This window comes from Schistocerca serialis, chromosome 9 (genome assembly GCF_023864345.2).
Source record: "Schistocerca serialis cubense isolate TAMUIC-IGC-003099 chromosome 9, iqSchSeri2.2, whole genome shotgun sequence".
Lineage (NCBI taxonomy): Eukaryota > Metazoa > Arthropoda > Insecta > Orthoptera > Acrididae > Schistocerca > Schistocerca serialis.
The window spans coordinates 70,099,597-70,119,486 of NC_064646.1; the positions used below are offsets into that span (position 1 = coordinate 70,099,597).

The 19,890-nt window shown below is 44.4% G+C and overlaps 1 protein-coding gene across 3 annotated transcripts in view; it reads right to left on the minus strand.

The window, feature by feature from the left end:
- The window catches only part of LOC126418882 (cytochrome P450 6j1-like), a 48,266-nt gene extending 38,521 nt beyond the window's left edge, over window positions 1-9,745 (minus strand). For 2 of the 3 annotated variants that reach the window (XM_050085885.1, XM_050085883.1), the window contains exon 1: window positions 9,704-9,745. The gene's annotated coding sequence lies outside the window, so the exon portion shown is untranslated. The remainder of the gene's footprint in view (window positions 1-9,703) is intronic. The other variant, XM_050085884.1, reaches the window with a different exon arrangement.
- Window positions 9,746-19,890: the final 10,145 nt, after the last annotated feature.

A 19,890-nucleotide genomic window follows, 5' to 3' on the forward strand; every position in this document is an offset into this window, starting at 1 on the left:
GGGTTCGATGACGGTTTGGATGTACCGTGCACTATTCAGTGTCCCCTCGACGATCACCAGTGGTGTACGGCCAGTGTAGGAGATCGCTCCCCACACCATGATGCCGGGTGTTGGCCCTGTGTGCCTCGGTCGTATGCAGTCCTGATTGTGGCGCTCACCTGCACGGCGCCAAACACGCATACGACCATCATTGGCACCAAGGCAAAAGCGACTCTCATCGCTGAAGACGACACGTCTCCATTCGTCCCTCCATTCACGCCTGTCGCGACACCACTGGAGGCGGGCTGCACGATGTTGGGGCGTGAGCGGAAGACGGCCTAACGGTGTGCGGGACCGTAGCCCAGCTTCATGGAGACGGTTGCGAATGGTCCTCGCCGATACCCCAGGAGCAACAGTGTCCCTAATTTGCTGGGAAGTGGCGGTGCGGTCCCCTACGGCACTGCGTAGGATCCTACGGTCTTGGCGTGCATCTGTTCGTCGCTGTGGTCCGGTCCCAGGTCGACGGGCACGTGCACCTTCCGCCGACCACTGGCGACAACATCGATGTACTGTGGAGAGCTCACGCCCCACGTGTTGAGCAATTCGGCGGTACGTCCACCCGGCCTCCCGCATGCCCACTATAATCCCTCGCTCAAAGTCCGTCAACTGCACATACGGTTCACGTCCACGCTGTCGCGGCATGCTACCAGTGTTAAAGACTGCGATGGAGCTCCGTATGCCACGGCAAACTGGCTGACACTGACGGCGGCGGTGCACAAATGCTGCGCAGCTAGCGCCATTCGACGGCCAACACCGCGGTTCCTGGTGTGTCCGCTGTGCCGTGCGTGTGATCATTGCTTGTACAGCCCTCTCGCAGTGTCCGGAGCAAGTATGGTGGGTCTGACACACCGGTGTCAATGTGTTCTTTTTCCCTTTCCAGGAGTGTATTATACTAGAACTGACATGTGATAACATTTTCACGCAATTTGGATACATAGATGCTGAGAAATCAGTACCCAGAACAACCACCTATGGCTGTAATAACGGCCTTGATACGCCTGGGCATTGAGTCAAATAGAGCCTGGATGGCGTGTACAGGTACAGCTGCCCATGCAGCTTCAACACGATACCACAGTTCATCAATAGTAGTGACTGGCGTATTGTGACGAGCCAGTTGCTCGGCCACCATTGACCACACGTTTTCAGTTAGTCAGAGATCAGGAGAATGTGCTGGCCAGGGCAGCAGTCGAACATTTTCTGTATCCACAAAGGCCCCTTCAGGACCTGCAACATGCGGTCGTGCATTATCCTGCTGAAATGTAGGGTTTCGCAGGGATCGAATAAAGGATAGGGCCACGGGTCGTAACACATCTGAAATGTAACGTCCACTGTTCAAAGTGCCGTCAATACGAACAAGAGGTGACCGAGACGTGTAACCAATAGTACACAATACCATCACGCCGGGTGATACGCCAGTATGGCGATGACGAATACAAGCTTCCAAGGTGCGTTCACCGCGATGTCGCCAAACACGGATGCGACAATCATCATGCTGTAATCAGAATCTGGATTCATCCGAAAAGATGTCGTTTTGCCATTCGTGCACACAGGTTCGTCGTTGAGTACACCGTCGTAGGCGCTCCTGTCTGTGATGCAGCGTCAAGGGTAACCGCAGCCATGGTCTCCGAGCTGATAGTCCATGCTGCTGCAAACGTCGTCGAACTGTTCGTGCAGATGGTTGTTGTCTCGACTGCTAGTGATACGATGCCGTTGGGATCCAGCACGGCGTTCCATAGTACCCTCCTGAACCCACCGATTCCATATTCTGCTAACAGTCATTGGATCTCGACCAACGCGAGCAGTAATGTCGCGATACGATAAACCGCGATCGCGATAGGCTACAATCCGACCTTTATCAAAGTCGGAAACGTGACATTACGCATTTCTCCTCCTTATACGAGGCAATACAACAACGTTTCACCAGGCAACGCCGGTCAACTGCTGTTTGTGTATGAGAAATCGGTTGGAAACTGTCCTCATGTCTGCACGTTGTAGGTGTCGCCACCGGCGCCAACCTTGTGTGAATGCTCTGAAAAGCTAATCATTTGCATATCACAGCATCTTCTTCCTGACGGTTTAATTTCGCGTGTGTAGCACGTCGTCTTCGTGGTGTAGCAATTTTAATGGCCAGTAGTGTATAATCACCGTTACATCTCCATCTATATACATACTCCACAAGCCGCTGTACGGTGCATTTCGGAGGGTACCCTGCACCACTACTACTGCACTAAAGTGACCGTCTCGGAAATAGGCACCTCAAGGTCGTCTCACAGTCATACATCATTGGCAATACACTGCAAAGTTGCGTCGATCTTTACACTACCTCAAGTGTCGCTTAGATTGACCACCCTCTGTAATGCTCGACCATCCCTGTCCATCACTGTATGAGATCTGTCGTGTCGTGGTTTAGCTGTGGCTGTTCCCTCGCGTTTACACTTCACAATTACGTCACAAACAGTCGACTTGGGCGGCATCAGAAGGGCTGAAATGCCCCTGTTTGGTTTGTTAATCAGGTGTCATCCAATGGCTGGCCCACATTCCAAGTCCCCGAGTTCTCTTGACAGCTCCACTCTGCTGCCACTGTTTCTTTACTATCAACAGAATGCTTCCTAGCTCCTTTCGTATTGGCAGACCCGCTTCTTGTGATATCTGGAGGTGAATTCGACGTTACATGGGAGCACCGGGATACTTTTGATCAGATAATGTGTGCGTACAGAACTATTTGAAACGGAACGGCCGCGCGGGATCAGCCGAGGGGTCTAGGCGCTGCAGTCATAGACTGTGCGGCTGCTCCCGGCGGAGGTTCGAGTCCTCCCACGGGCATGGGTGTGTGTGTTTGGTTCAAATGGCTCTTAGCACTATGCGACTTAACTTCTGAGGGCATCAGTCGCCTAGAACTTAGAACTAATTAAGGACATCACACACATCCATGCCCGAGGCAGGGTTCGAACCTGCGACCGTAGCGGTCGCTCGGTTCCAGACTGTAGCGCCTAGAACCGCACGGCCACTCCGGCCGGCGGTGTGTGTGTGTGTGTGTGTGTTTGTCCTTAGGCTAATTTAGGTTAAATAGTGTGTAAGCTTAGGCACTGATGACCTTAGCAATTTAGTCCCATAAGATCTGACACACATTTGAACATTTGAAAACGGAACGACGACAAAAAACAAATCACAGGAAAGCGAGATGCCAGAAGGATATCCGTTAGAAGAATCCTCAGGACTCCACTCGCGAATGACGTAGCATACCAAAACCCTCGCTCTACCGGTACTTGAATAGTGTTCGGTAGTCTGGCACCCATGCCTCAAAGGACTGATAGATGAAATGGAGAAGATCCAAAGAAGAGCAGCACGTTTCGTGACAGGTTCGTTTAGTATGCGCGAAAGCGTCACAGAGATGCTGATCCAACTCTAGTGGAAGACGATACACGAGAAGCGTTGCGGGTGACGCCGTCGTTTACTGTTAAAATTTCGAGAGCGAACGTTTCTAGATGAGTCAGTCACTACATTTCTTCCTCCTATGTAAATACCGCGAAATGACGATGAAAGTAAAAGTAGAGAGACGAGAGCTCTCACGGATGCTCACCAACAATGGGAAGTGGGGAGGTGATAGTGTTAGGCTTAGTACCCCTCGTCGTATGCCTTAAAGTTCCTAGCGGAGTTAGATGCAGTTTTAGTGAGCTGCTCGTCCGCTTATCGATATGATTAATCGCGTAAGGCCACAGTTCAAGGTCGGAACACAGTTGCGAATCACCAACCTGCAGTAAATATTAGTCTATGTTAGCTTGGTACATACGTTCGTGGCCTTTTTGTTTTGCATGTTGGTATTTCGTTTGGTGTGTGTTTATTTATTGAATCCCATTCTTTATTTGTAGTTTACTGTTCCCATTTGAGTTCCTATATTGTCATTTTGCCATTTGGAGATAGTGTGTGGAGCCGCGGACGTAGGAAATGGAGTGCCAAGTGTCGGAATATTTCCGAGGCCTTCCTATGATTGAATTCGGTAGAGGGATAACAGCAGCAGAAGCAACAAGCAGTATTTGCGCCGTATATGGTGATAATGCCACTGCATAGAGCACGGCAAGAAAATGGATCTCTCGTTTTAAGGAGGATCGTTTGACAGTAGTGACTCTGCACGACCCTCAGGGCTTGATAAAGATCGCTAGACGCATTAGTCCGCAATGATTCACGTCAGTGTACTCCAGGTCTGGCAGATGTGACGAACTGTGATCGTACCACCGTCGTGCGACATTTGCATGCGATGAGGAGGTTTCAAAAAACTGGAGTGTGGTTACTGCATGCTCTAGGGGAAAATCACGAAAAACGGTGGGTGGCCATATGTGTGTTCCTGATTGTTCATCCTCAATTGGCTTGTGAACAACACCGACCATTCCTATCCTGTATCGTTACTGGTGACGAGAAATGGTGTCTTTATGCTAACATAATGGAAATAAAGGAATGACTGAGCCCAAACAAAGCAGCAACTCCCTGTACAAACATCAGAGGGCATCTGGTGAAACTGCGGCGATGTGGTGTACTACGAAATACTTCCCCGAGGTGTAACCACCATCGCTGACATTTATTCTCAACAAGCGAGACGATTTTCAGACATAATCCAAGAACAACGACCAGGAAGACTGCGTGAAGTTATGCTATTCTACGACAACGCCCGCCCGCATTCTGCTAGACTGATAAACACTACACACAAGATGCTTTGGGAAGTCATTCCGCACCAGCCTTATTCACCTGATCTTGCGCCCTCAGATTTTCACCTTTTCCTCTCTCTACCGAACAGCACTCAAGAAACTTCCTTTCTGTATGAAAATGCCCTCAGAACCTGGCTCGACGACTTCTTCGCCTCAAGACCAGGTGATTTCTACAACAGCGGAATAGGAAAGATACCCCAGCATTGGCACACTGTTGTAAATAGTGAAGGAGAATATATTATTGATGACTAAAGTGTCTGACACGTGTATCTGTTGTGTTTATTAAACTTATGGAAAAACGCTGACTGTGCGACTGGTTTCGGCGGAGGTTCGAGTCCTCAAAAAAAATGGCTCAGAGCACTATGGGACTTAACATCTATGGTCATCAGTCCCCTAGAACTTTGAACTACTTAAACCTAACTAACCTAAGGACAGCACACAACACCCAGTCATCACGAGGCAGAGAAAATCCCTGGCCCCGCCGGGAATCGAACCCGGGAACCCGAGCGCGGGAAGCGAGAACGCTACCGCACGACCACGAGCCGCGGACTTCGAGTCCTCCCTCGGGCATGGGTAGGTGTGCTTGTCCTTATGGTAAATTAGGTTAAGTAGTGTGTAAGCTTAGGGACTGATCACTTTATCAGTTAAGTCCCATAAGATTTCACACACATTTGAACATTTTTTTTTTGTTTTGAAAAACGCTGCGAAGATATGCACCAACCCAATAATCCCTTAGAAGTGCGCAGTGTCTCACTTTATGGATTGGATTGGATTCGATTGTTTTGGGGGAAGAGACCAAACAGCGAGGTCATCGGTCTCATTGGATTAGGGTAGGACGGGGAAGGAAGTAGCCGTGTCCTTTCAAAGGAACCATCCCGGCATTTGCCTGGAACGATTTAGGGAAATCACGGAAAACCTAAATCAGGATGGCCGGACGCGGGATTGAACCGTCGTCCTCCCAAGTCTCACTTTATATCGTGCTGCTGTGTCTTCACATACCGATTAAGCTTGTGCACTGGTAAGACGCTGAACACGTCCGTGATTTTCCTAAATTCCTTAAGCCGAATGCTTGCTGGGTTGCGCCCATTGAAAGTGCATGCTGGATTTTTTTTCCCATCCTTCCCGAATCCGACCTTCATCTCGAATGAGCCCAACGTCGACGGCACGTTGAAGTTCAATCTTCCGCCCTTTCTCATGTACGTAGCTTCTTATGTAGGTAGCTACCAACTCCTGTCCATCGGGGGCATACAATGTTAAGGAGAAAATTGCACCATAGAAATGAGTGAAAGTAGAGTACCATAACCGGCAACAGATACCACAACAAAAGGGAGTGGGAGAGGCTCGTTTTCTGAGATAGTGGCGCAGACTTAACGTCAGTATTGACTTAACATCAGCATTGGAAGTACGTGAAGTGAAGTGAAGAACATCGTGCGGGCAACAGTTGTTCAATCTGAAATTTCTTGTCTAGCAGACTTTACTGGTGAAGACTTTAGAGCTCACAGTGACGTGAAAAATTACCTGAAGAGAAAATGCCCAGATTTTTTTGCACACATATACTGACGGATGTAAAACAAATGAGGGAGTTGGTTGTGCATATTATTGCTTTAGGTCACAGATAGCTAAACAGCTTTTATTGTCAGCATTTAGTAGTATTTATTCACTAGAAGTAACAGGAATTAAAAAAAAAAACAGTTAAGTTTGAAACTAGAAAAGTGAACGGAATACTAAATCCGACTGACTCCAAAAGTGCTTTTGAGCAGTTGGAACGTCGAAAGTGGAAGCCTGGTAACAGCTATGTTTTTGATGCGGTACAATTAATAACAAAGGCCACCAAAGAAAATAAATCTGTTCATCTAATGTGGGTAAAGGGACACTCAGGTATCCAGCATAACGAAATAGTAGATACTCTTGCTAAAAAGAAAAGGTATCAAAGAAGGGGACCCGCTGTTTATAAAGCTTCCACACTGCGACTTTCTATAAGTGTCAAAGAAAGAGGCATACGAGCAATGGGATGCCCAGTGGCAGACATTGGAGCAGAAAAATGGTTTTTCGTTCGCTTCAATACAGCGTACTATACTAACGAAACCGTGGAACGCCAAAAAAAATCTTCCAAGAAGATATGTAACATTAGTTATCAGAATAAGGTTTGGACACGAATGTTTCCCTGTTAGTCACAGATTCTCCCACATGTAGTGAACATGCAGAAGACGAAGAAGATCATCATGTCATATTGGGATGTTACAAATATATACCACATCAAATAAACTGCGAGAAAAGCTTCTAAAAATGAAGATGCTCTAACAACACCACAACTTGCAAAGTAGGTTAGAAATCAGATTAATAATGTTGCTCACGCAGCGTATGTTCGCTTTATCGGGCAACAACAAAGTTATTGACTGTTTATGGTATCGTCAGAATGGAAATAATGGAGTCACTGTAACAAAGTCATTAATTTTGGCACTTATCTTGAATGGATTCCCATGTAGATTTCGTCGATGTTGTTATGGCACATCTTGTTGATTCTAGGGTGATTCCACTTTGACTGCTAGAAGGTCCATATCTGTATTTTAGCAATATTTGAAGACCTAACAAATTCGTTTTTCAGGAAATTCTTAATGATCAAACAATCCCAGATCAGAACAATGGTACGGTAGAAATAATTTTTGACTTGGTGTTCACGATCCACATTTTTATTAAACTTCTTGTAAATTCACATATACTTCTTCTTAATTGTCACATCATCAAGAAAACAGTTTTGTAGCAATCTTCATGTATTTAATTTCCACTTTAACCAAACACAAGACTTGACTGTTCTTTTACAAAGCGAAATAACAACTTAACTTCTGCAAAGTGAAACAAAGACTGCTCTGTGCGCATTCCCACCAAAACGGTTACAAGTAAGTCAAAGATTATGACAGTCTCAAAGAAATGAATACATACAAGAACCATATCACTGTAATATATCGATACATCGGAGTACCTATACATTAATAAAACCAAATGTGAATATTGTCACAAAAATATGTCTGTTACTTCGCAGAAAAGTAGTACGATTTTACTGGTTGGAGTGCCGTAATGGTCACGTAAATAAAGAACCATTACAATGCCAACAAATATTGAAACACTGACGAGTGAGAACAACCTCAAAATTGAGAGTTCAATAGTACGTTATGTACAAGAAGTAGATATAGATCTCGGACATATTAACTGCTGAATTTGTGATCTTTTTGTACAAAATAGTTGTGTTTTTGAAATTTAGTTGTTGTCACTAACATAAGCAGTTGTAATGGCTGTACTGGTTGCTGTAAAAACCATTGAATTTAATTAATTAATCCTGGGAGGAAGGCTCTTGCAACGACAAACTTTAGAAGGAGTAGCTGAACACTCACTGAATGTTTTCCGTCTTTTTTCATGACAGAACCTGACGGTAATATTAAATACTAAACACTTTCATGATGTTTGTTTGATAACGAACAGTTTCTCAGGTTCTTAGATAATAGTCATTTGACAACTAAACAAAGCTACCACAGATAAGATAAAATGCAACCTACGCAGATATCACTGATACAGATAAGGAAAAAACATTTTTTTACTGTTTCCTGTTTACATGTTATGGCCTGAAGAGGTTTTGCTAGCCTGGTCAAATGTCGGGTTCCCGATGTTGTCGGTTGTTTTACACAATTTTTTTGCACGATCAGTTGTTTTACAGCTGTTCGGAAATCAGCTCCTCTGGTTGTTAATTTAGTCGGCACGACGACCATTTCTGATCGATTAAAAATGCTGAGTATAAAGTTTCAACTTCTCCATCACTGCCCAAAAGTTGCTTCACGTAGATTAGCGGATTTTTTTTTAAAAACAAGGAGTAACCTGATAAATCGGTCACGTGTCAGAAACGGTTGTGCGTCCACATAAGGGCGCAAATCGACTGTGGAGGAGGAAATCCGGTACCTAGGAGCGAAATTCCATTATCGTTACTGTATTTTTTACATGTCTAACCAGAAGTGGTATAGGAAAATCGTTTCATGATGAAGCATTTTGGGAACTCCACGTAAACATAGCGACAGAGCATCTGCTAAGGAAAGTGCTACGTCTTATATCACAAAGAATTTGTTATATTTAACAAGAAAATAAACATTTTTGTGTTTTGTGAAAATCGGTACATTTTAACAAAATGTTTTAGAAAGAGTTGAATTTATTATCCTAATCTCAAATTTGCATAATACATTTAATTTAATAGAGGGAAAGAGACAAAACTGTCTTTTATCATTTAACCCTAAGCTGGCAATTATGTATCACACGTTTTCTGATTTCAAGTGTTTTGTAAGAAAAGTATTAACTCATAAGAAACTTTGGGATTAGAATGCATAAAGAGACCACTTTGTGATGTATGTGAAACGAAAGTTGTGTGGTAAAATAAAACAGCAAGAAGTATACAATTACAGAAGAAAGCCACAAAGGAACTAAAATCATCAGCTACCACAGGACATTGATTTATATCATTGGGACAAATGGGAAATCTGTGCTGAGCTGGGCTTCGAACCTGGTCTCCTGCTTGCTAGACAGTTGCGCAGACCAGTACGCCATCCAGACCCAGTGGTCACCACAACCACAACACGGACTACCCTAGCATACTTCCAGTCAGACCCAAATTCTCGACTTATACCATACACTACTGATATAGTAATCCTGCTCATTAGTCTCTCTACACGCATCATCCCGCAATTACCATAAGAGTTCTAGCCTCGAGTTCATCTGCGGTGAGGGATGTTTGGCTGTAATCTCCTTAATTATGTATGTAATGTCTGTTCTTTCAGACACGTTCGAATGAACAGACATCACATACATATAATTACCAAGTAACCTCCAGGACGAGACATTTAGCTCCGTTTCACTCTAGCCCTTACTGTTGTTGAATCTGACGTCGCCGTTACAATGCGTTGCGCCAGTCCGGCGTGAACACTCACCGTTGTTGTCTACGAGTGGAGTCTGGGCACCGAAGCGATGCACCACTGTGTCTCATGGATGCACAGCTCTCGCCTTATATACTGTAAGAGCGAGCGCGTGCAGATAACCTAGTTCACCATGACGCATCAGTTGTCAGCTGTCCACTATCAACGACGTAAGTGGCTGGCGGCAGAGCTTGCGTACGTTCCACCACGTGTCGATAACAGGAAATCAGTCCCACATGTTTTACTGTAACACAGCGCTCTAGCTATACCGGCAGAAGGTCCTTGAACTAATTTCGCGAGCTATTAAAGCCTGGAGGAATCTCGCAAGCGGTAGCTACTGTTTCCTTTGGTTATAAGAGTGCTGCAACGAAATTTACTGATTTGAAAAGTCAATAAAACAATTCATGTTTATCGTGTTAAATTATTATTTGGTGTTGAAATTTAATATGTAGTGTCCGCCCCGATACTTACGTGGTCTGCGCGACGGAATGCTGTGTAAGGGGGCCATGGTTCGATTCCCGGCTGGATCGGAGATTTTCTCCTCTCAGGGTCTGGGTGTTGTGTTGTCCTCATCATCATTTCATGCCCACCGACGAGCAAGTCGGCAACTTGCACCGGGCGACCAACCTACCCAACGGGAGGCCTTAACCACACGACATTTCATTTTTTCATAACAAGCAGTAATATCTGGCAAATGACGCCTCTTATTATCAAGATGGTGATTTCATTCTCCAAGGACTTTCATACGAAAGTGTATGCGGTTGAAACTCGCGATGAGTGGTTGTGTATGATACCTTTGCAACGTTTGCTTTTTCGGTCATATGACACCAGCCTGCGAGAAAATATCGCTGCTACATGCTGATAAGCATAGAGACTATCACACACTGCGTTTGCTGTATCGTCTGTTCAATCATTACATCTTCTCTTCTTTGTCTTCACCTCTTATTCTACTATCTGAACAGCAGAAATACTCGTTGTCAACAAAGTAAAGTTCTCTCTGTACCATAATAGTGTAGAACTACATCCATACTCCGCAAGCCACCTGACGATGTGTGGCGGAGGGTACCTTGTGTACCTCTATCGGTTCTCCCTTCTATTCCAGTCTCGTATTGTTCGTGGAAAGAAGGATTGTCGGTATGCTTCTGTGTGGGCTCTAATCTCTCTGATTTTATACTCATGGTCTCTTCGCGAGAGAGTCTGTGACACCCCACTCTGCATTGTTGCCACATTTATTCAAGATTGTTGACCTAAGACGGCGGCTGTAGATAAGGCTATGTCGCAATGACGTCATTGCAGTAAGCTGAAATTTTGGCGGGAAAATAGGTCTATTCGGCTGTCTCCACTAACCTAACCCGCCCATTCCCCTCACCTGATCCCTCCCCTGCCCCCTCCCCTCCCCCTCTCACACCACTGTACCTTCCCCAATCCATGAATTGGCACCAAAAGGGCCCAGTCTGTGCTGGGCTGCTGGATGTATAGACATAAGTATGGAGTGTTTATTTAAACAATTTGAGTTGTCATAGACGGTAGCTCCATCCAGTGTGTTCACCATGAGGTGCAGAGTCCAACTGACCTGGTTCACAACTACTGAGGGTGCTGTCGGCCTGTGAAACGCAATAGGTCCTGAGTTCGAGTCTTGGTCTGTCACACAGTTTTTATCTGCCAGGAAGTTTCAGGGATGAATTTAATATGTGTATTACAGGCTGAGGGCTGTATCCATAGCCTCCTACACAATGAGTGGAAAGAAAAAGTAATGGACGAGCATGTGGTGAATACTTTTCGACAAATAAAGGCAGTGCAGTGGAATGGTATGATCATGCTTTTCACTACTCATGCAGATAGATGCTTGTGCTGGAACAGCATACCTTTTTTGAAACTGTCTAACACCCCACATCAACTTCGCCCTATTCCACAATGAAACATAGTTGTTCACCTTGAAGTTTGGAGACCAGCTGACCTAGTTCACAACATCGCCACCAGAGTGCACTGTCGATCTTTCATCACTTCCTCCTGTGACAGTCCAAGATGGCGGACCAGAAAAAAGGGTGCGAACCAATAGGAACCCTGAATATGGTCACATGATAGGCTTCAGCCAATAGGATGGCAGTATCTGGTGATGTCATTGTGGGGATATAGGGCAGATTCAGCAGCTCTGTGACCTCTATCTCGCTCAGTTAACCAGCAGCAGCAGAAGAGGAAGAAGAAGAAGAAGAACCATGAAGCATCAGTAACAGTTGTTATCCAGCCCAGTCTTGCAGAACAGGAAGTAATGGAAAAGTAAGTATCCCATATAACATCCTTGTCTACAGTTATTATTATTATTATTATTATTATTATTATTATTATTATTGGTTGTTTTCATGTCTTGGTCCATTTGTAAAGCTTCCTCTTGTTTGTTCGGCAGCAACATTCGACACGTCCAAGCCTGCAGGGGCGAGTGCCAACATATTGATCTCTTCCGTGTCTGGACCTGCAGCAACCTCAGCCACAATCTTGTCGAGACCTGCACTGGCCTCTCTACCTGCGGCAGAAACAACCTCCAGCATGTCTGAACCTGCACCAGCCACCTGGGATCCTGTAGCGCACATAGCCCACTTGCTAGAGCAGGACACAGAGCTGTTATTGTCAGTCCCACTAATCTATTTGTATGATGACACACGGTCTGCTCCTGGGATTGGAATGACTCCTTACCCTCTCCCTTAAAACCCACATCCTTTCGTCTTTCCCTCTCCTTCCCTCTTTCCTGACGAAGCAACGGTTGGTTGCGAAAGCTTGAATTTTGTGTGTATGTTTGTGTTTGTTTGTGTGTCTATCGACCTGCCAGCACTTTCGTCTGGTAAGTCACATCATCTTTGTTGTTATATATATGTATATATATATATATATATATATATATATATATATATATATATATATAATGACTGTAATTGAATATGGTAATGTTATGGTATGTCCATTTCTAAATAGAGAACTTGGCGTAGTATAAATTAATATTTAAAAATGTGTAAAAGTGAGGGAAGTCCCCGAGAACGCGGACAATGCAGGTTGGCGTGTGAATTTGGCAGTAGAGAGAGATGTGTTCTGGAACTGTTCAGATGCAGAACAGAGATTACGCGGCGCCAAAGTGACGGTTTAAGTACGGTACGGTAACGTTGCTTATAGACAGTTGAAAGTGAGCTTACAACAAACACGAACTGGATTTGTGGTGTGTTAGCAAGTCAAATGGACAATAAGGCTTGCAGGATGCAACATTTCGATGGAGACCGCTTGTGAGCGATATAGTTGCTGTTCCCACTCAAAAAGCACATGGCACGCCTTGTGGAAGTCTGCGTAATTTACGACGGACTGCAGCGACCAGCAGCAAGGTATGAAGTGACCAGTGTCTGAAGCTACTGTTGCAATGTGATCTTACTACCATGTGAGATCCATTGATGAGCTCACGCCAGCACAAGCAACGAACTAGTAGTTATCATACGACAGCGTTTTTATGAACAGTAGATTTTATACCGCCGCCATAACAAGTACATTTATCCGTAGCGAACCAATTTATGTATTTATCAAGTCAAGTTCTCTACAGTGTAATGTCTGAGTGAATTAATAAGTTCGTGATTCAAAGTGCATTCCACGAGTGTCATCACTTATTTACAGAAAATAGTTCATTATTATCCCAAATCCATCACTGTGTGTGCAGCAATACCAGGAAAAAGGGCTATATTACGTGAGTATCAGCGTATTAATGCAACAAGAGGATATAATCGGAGTTAACGCCGAAAATTTCCAACAAACGCCGGATTATACAACTGACAGAAGACGCCAGGTACTGTGCCACATTAATTATAGTTCAACTCGATGTGGTGGCTTTTCAGTATATTATCAACGTAAAAACCCATTCAGTGTCATTAGAACAAAATGATTCTAAAGTAATGTTTTTAACATCTCTAGTAACCATCAGTTCTATAGTGTTCATTGATATTCAGTTAAAGAATTTATTGCCACCACAGTACTCATTGTACCTTCAGTACAATGCAAATTCAGTAACATTAAAATCATTACTGATAGTTGGTGTAGATCAATCTAACTTACAGCAAGTTCAAGTGTTTATCATATGTGTGGGTATATTGTGTTACGTAAATGTTGAACGCCTGCTAGGCGTGATTAACCTACACCAGTTAGTGCATTCTGTTCAGTCACTTCAAAGAGGTTATTTTTGTTAATGAAAATCAGAATTCATTTAACAATCGATTTCTTGTACGCCATCGCCAATATTTATTCAGTAATTCCGTGTAGTAGTCTGAACTACATAGCAAAGCTATTCAGGCTTATTACACGCGATAGCCGCTTTCCAGACGTCCGATGCCGCATGGTCTAAAAATATTACAGTACATTCGGATAGTGGCATCGCAACCGACATACAACCCATCCCAGCAGAACATCCCTGTGCTAGTGCATAGTGCAGGCACAGAGTGCGGATGTTGTGGATAAGAAGGTATCAAGTGTAACTGTGCTTTTCAATTCTACATACAATTTAATTCGTAGTGGACTGAAACGTGTGAATGTGGCTATAGAAGCGCACTATGACTGGGGTTTGCAAGTAAGAATAGAAATTGATAAATATTCGAAGAGGGTTAAAGTGACTATTTCTGAGTTCGACTGGGTCGAAATATGTCGGGCTGAGCGCTACAGCAATCGGTAGATGACTACAGTGCATTATCCCAGTCGTACTCCCCCTGCCCCCGGACATTCGTCCTACTGGTGTGACACTATCTATTCCAACGGCGTATGATAACTCTCCATGTGTGAAATCGGGTCACAAGTGCGTTTATCTATGGTAAGCCTCAGTTATGAATTTATACAATGTGGATACTGTGCCACACCTTGCATTGGAGAGACTGAGTCGTTGGTTGCCGAGTGTAGACTCCACAATGATGTAACCTTTCTATGTGTGCATAGTGTACATGTTGAGGATTTGGAGCAGTACCTTTGTTTGCACATGGACACAGAACCAAAAGAGAAACAAGTTAAACTCGCCCGTGACACACCCGTGTATTGCGAGGTACCCGTTGGTTTGAAGGGGATGTGCGCGGAGTTTATTGCATATCAAAAAGCTTTGTTTAGGAAATACAGCTGAGGTGCAAAGAAGAAGATAAAGGAATAGTGAAGAATTTTTTAAATACTGCATCCAATGTGTGATACTTAAATAGTAATGTGTGTATATACATTGAACCGCCAAAGAAACTGGTATACGCATGCGTATTCAAATACAGAGATATGTAAACAGGCAGAATACGGCGCTGTGGTCGGCAACGCCTATATGAGACACCAAGTGCCTGGCGCAGTTGTTATATCGGTTACTGCCGCTACAATGGCAGGTTATCAAGATTTGAGTGAGGTTGAACGTGATATTACAGCCGGCGCGCGAGCGATGGGACACAGCATCTCCGAGGTAAAGATGAAGTGGGGACTTTCCCGTACAAACATTTCAAGAGTGTACCGTGAATATCAGGAATCCGGTAAAAGATTAAATCTCTGACATCGCTGCGGCCGGAAAAAGATCCTGCAAGAACGGGATCAACGACGACTGATGAGAATCGTTCAACGTGACAAAAGTGCAACCCTTTCGCAAATTGCTGCAGATTTAAATGCTGGGCAATCAAAAAGTGTCAGCGTGTGAATCATTCAACTAAACATCATCGATATGGGCTTTCGGAGCCGAAGGCCCACTCGTGTACCCTTGATGACTGCACGACACAGAGCTTTACGCCTTGCCTGGGCGCATCAACACCGACATTGGACTGTAGAGACAGCAAACATGTTGCCTGGTCGGACGAGTCTCGTTTCAAAATTTATCGAGCGGATGGACGTATACGGGTATGGAGACAACTTCATGAATCTATGGACACTGCATGTCAGCAGGGGACTGTTCAAGCCGGTGTGCACTTTGTAATGGTGTGGTGCGTGTGCATTTGGAGTGATAAGGGACCCCTGATTGGTACAGATACGACTCTGACAGGTAACACGTACGTAAGCATCCTGTCTGATCACCTGCGTCCAATCGTGTCCATTGGGCAATTCCAGCAGGGCAATGCGACACCCCACATGACCAGAATTGCTACAGAGCGGCTCTAGCGACACTCTTCTGAGTTCAAACACTTCCGCTGGCCAGTAAACTCCCCAGACATGAAAATTATTGAGCATATCTGGGATGCCTTGCAACGTGCTGTTCAGAAGAGATCTCCACCCCCGCGTACTCTTGCGGATTTATGAACAGCTCTGCAGGGTTCATGGTGTCAGTTTCCTCCAGTACTGGTGCAGAGTCCATGCCGCGTCGTGTTGTGTGTGTTGTGGCACCTCTGCGTGCTCGCGGGGCCCTACACGATATTGGACAGGTGTACCAGTTTCTTTTGTTCTTGAGTGTGTATTCTGACTACCCCAATGAGCTAACAGATCGACTATGGCTGCCCATGGCATCAACTGCTGCAGGTAATACAGCACATTCGAGTGAGGTTGTTTCAGTAATCTCTGAGCTAAGGGAAAGAGGTATCATCGAATACGTATGGAGACAGTAGTTCCAGAACTGCACAAACCAGCACGCAAAACATACCTTCGTAGGACCATTATGATTAATGTTTTGGATAACTTATGGCAGGCTGGAGTTATAGATATGACTGAATATTCTAATGAGAATAATGGATTCAAATATATTTGAATGATTATTGACACATATTCTAAATTTTCCTGGGCATTACCTGTTAAAACAAACACGGGAAGAAATGTTTCGGACGTGTTTGAGGTTTGCTACAGACAGGGACAAATCGATGCTCAGACAACCCCCAAATCGATCACGGTGGAGAGTTTTACAATAAGTATTTCAAGACCGTGATGCAGCGCTATGGAATACATCACTACTCAACATTCATCCATCTGAAGGCAGGTATCATAGAGCGTCTGAACAGAACAATAAAAGGTCAAATGTGGATGCGTTTTCATCTTCGTGGCCCGTACATATGGACACATATCCTTCCAGAAATAATTGCTCAATGTAATCGAATCAAACAAAGCACAATAAAAATGAAACCAATCGAATTTCATGATAATGGACTCATGGATACGGTGTACTATCGCATTAAAATGTTGGATCCACGCAAACTCAAATTTAATGTAGGTGATTTGGTACCTACCTCAAAACACAAGGCAACATTTGAGAAATCATACCTACCAAACTGGTCAACAGAGATATTTACAGTTTCAGAGGTGCAAAGAACAAATCCTAGAACTTAAATCTTGAAGGACAATGAAGGTGGAGAAATTGCAGGCTGCTTCTAGGCCAAGGAGTCGCAGGAGAGATCAGGCCAGGATGTGTTTATCGAGGAGAGAATCATAAGACGACGGGGAAACAGAGCGCTAATCAAATTTCTTGGTTTTCCTGCAGCACAAAACACTTGGACTGATGCTACGATTTGCTACATAATGGGGTGCGCAGTCCACAACCACCGCAGTAGCAAGCCATGCATGCCAGGAACGCATTGGAGTAGGTGGTGGTACTCTAGACAAATTGCCAGTGGAATTACACGTTCCGGGATATAACTACTGTGGACCCAGAACAAAGCTTCAGAAAAACTTGGCACGAGGTGCTAAGGGGGTAATCTGCTCGACGAAGCATGTATGGAATACGACACTGCGTATGCTACAAACAAAGATCTCTCAAGTCGTCTCATTGCGGATAGGATTTTAGCTGATAAGGCTAAGGTGATACCCAGAAGAAATGATATTGGTATAGGTCAATGCATTGCAGCATTTGCAGTTGATAAAACCAAGCGTGGAAAATTAAATTGGGTTTAGGAGTGATGAATTTCAAGCGAGTTATGAATGCTGCACGTTGTGGACTAAACAAGAAGGAGGAAGAAGGTGAGGAGCAGAGCTGTTTGAAGAACTGAATCCTAACATCTATGTATGCAGTCAAAAACTCTCTGAAACGGAAAGGTGCTGGAAGAAGAAGAGGAGGATCAGTTAGAGCACATCGAGTTTTTCGAATACCGAAGACGTCTCTTGGTTTTCTTCCATTTCTTATCACAGCCCTCTCCGGGCTCTCAGCGACATGATCCCTTGCTGATGGTGCTGCAGTTAATGTTCGAACAGTCAAGAACGCGCAAAACTCCCAAGCGCAGTTAGAAGAGGCAAGGAGTCATAACCGCATGATGGAAGCCGCAGCCATCGGAAAAGGACTATACTTGAAACAGTACAGGAAAGGGCTTGCCTATTCATAAATTTAAAAAAAAGCCCATTAGCAATCCTACCAGATCAATCATTCACAAATATTGATATTCTTAAGTTTGTTAGAAAATGCAAAAACCGTCTATTATTTCGACTCATTTGGTGACCTGCAACCGGCGGAAGAATTACAACAATACTTAACTCGCAGAATACGTGTGTTCTACAATTTTCGGGGCTATGAGGACTTTAATACACACCTCTGCGGACATCTACGCATCATGTTTCTCTTGACGTTCATCAGTTTAGGTTCAGAAGCAATGTCGTAATCTTTGCTTTTAAAAGAACGACCATCTGTTTTACGTGCAAATTGATTTGAGCATTGGTGAATGGAGTGTTACGTTGACTGGACTGGAGACGTACAACAGCATCCCAAATACGAGGGTTGTCCAGAAAGTAAGTTCCGATCGGTCGCGAAATGGAAACCACTGGGAAAATCCGGTAAAGCTTTTCACATACATGTTGGGCAGTGTCTCCAGTATGCCCGTCGATCGTGACGCGTCGCTCTTTTCAGTTTTGAGTGAACAGTGAGCACGTAAAGATGCGTAGGGAATAGTGTCTCCCGCCAAGTATGAGGGCCTGGCTAGAGATTTCGCCTGTGTCATGCGGCCCACATAACACAACAGTCGGGCAGTTCCTTCTTCAAGCCAATTCTCTGCTGCACACTGCAGGGGCAATGAAGACGCTCCTGCAGCGTTTCCGGTGAGAAGTGTTTGATCACCCACAATACAGTCCTTAATTGGCTCCCCCTGAGTCTCATCTCTGTTCACAAGAACCATTGGATATGAAAACAAAATTTTTCCACAGACAGCGAGCTGCAGACCAGTGCAGATAACTGGCCGAAAGCACAGGCGGCTGCTTTCTATGACGAGGATATTGGAAAGTTGATACAACACTACGACAACACTCGGCGACTATGTAGAGAAGTAGATGGAAGTGCACCTAACTGTTGCAAATAAAACGTTTCTGGTTTTCACTGTGGTTTCCATTTCGCGACCGATCGGAACTTACTTTCTGGACACCCTCGTATCACCGAAACTAACAACAAACTGCATCTGTTTACTAATGGTGAAAAAGGCATTGTGGAAATAGAATCTGCTGCGTACGATATTGACGATTTAAACGAAGTCTTAAAACAGTCTGGAAAAGGTATTGGACTACATGCAAACGTAAATAAGCTCAAATCTGAAATAAGGACTGTGACTGCAATGATTGACTGTAACCATAAAGATTCAATAGGACGCTTACTGGGTTTCACAAAAGGACAAGTTCTGAAGAGGGATCCTAGTAAGTTTACAAGTCAGAACAGACTGTGGACATACTGCACATCAGCACAATCCGACTGGAGTGTAACGAACTCCTGTCTCAACGACTGATTCAAACTATTCACGGATTCTTCCCCACAGTTGCAATGGGGTATAAGATTGTTGAGACTCCCACCAGTGCAACATACCTCCCACTAACAGTTCAGACAGTGGACTATTTGGAGTTGAGTATTGTGCGTAGTGAGGAAGTCATTGTCCGATTACATCTAAGGCAAGATGGGCGTATGGTATAAAACCAGTGCACATAATCCGCAGCATGTCTCTTCGCTGATGAACCGCAAAATGATAACACATGTGAACTACGTCTTTATTAAATCAGTTGATTTGAAACCTCCCAATGACGTCCTCACTCAGTATAACCAGGCCAGTGGAGTATGATGAGCGAACTGTACGCCAGGAATACTTCTCACATAAACCTTATGCTTCAACCACATTTAACAAGAATGATGAAATTAGAATTGACATCCAGTACCAATATAAGCTGATGTTCCCTGCAAGAGTTTCATATATTTGGAGGGATGATTCAACAAAACCGACGGCAGTGTCACAGTGGGATCCAAGCTCACATGTAACGCTTCCTGTTTAAAGAGATACACTTTGAATTCAATG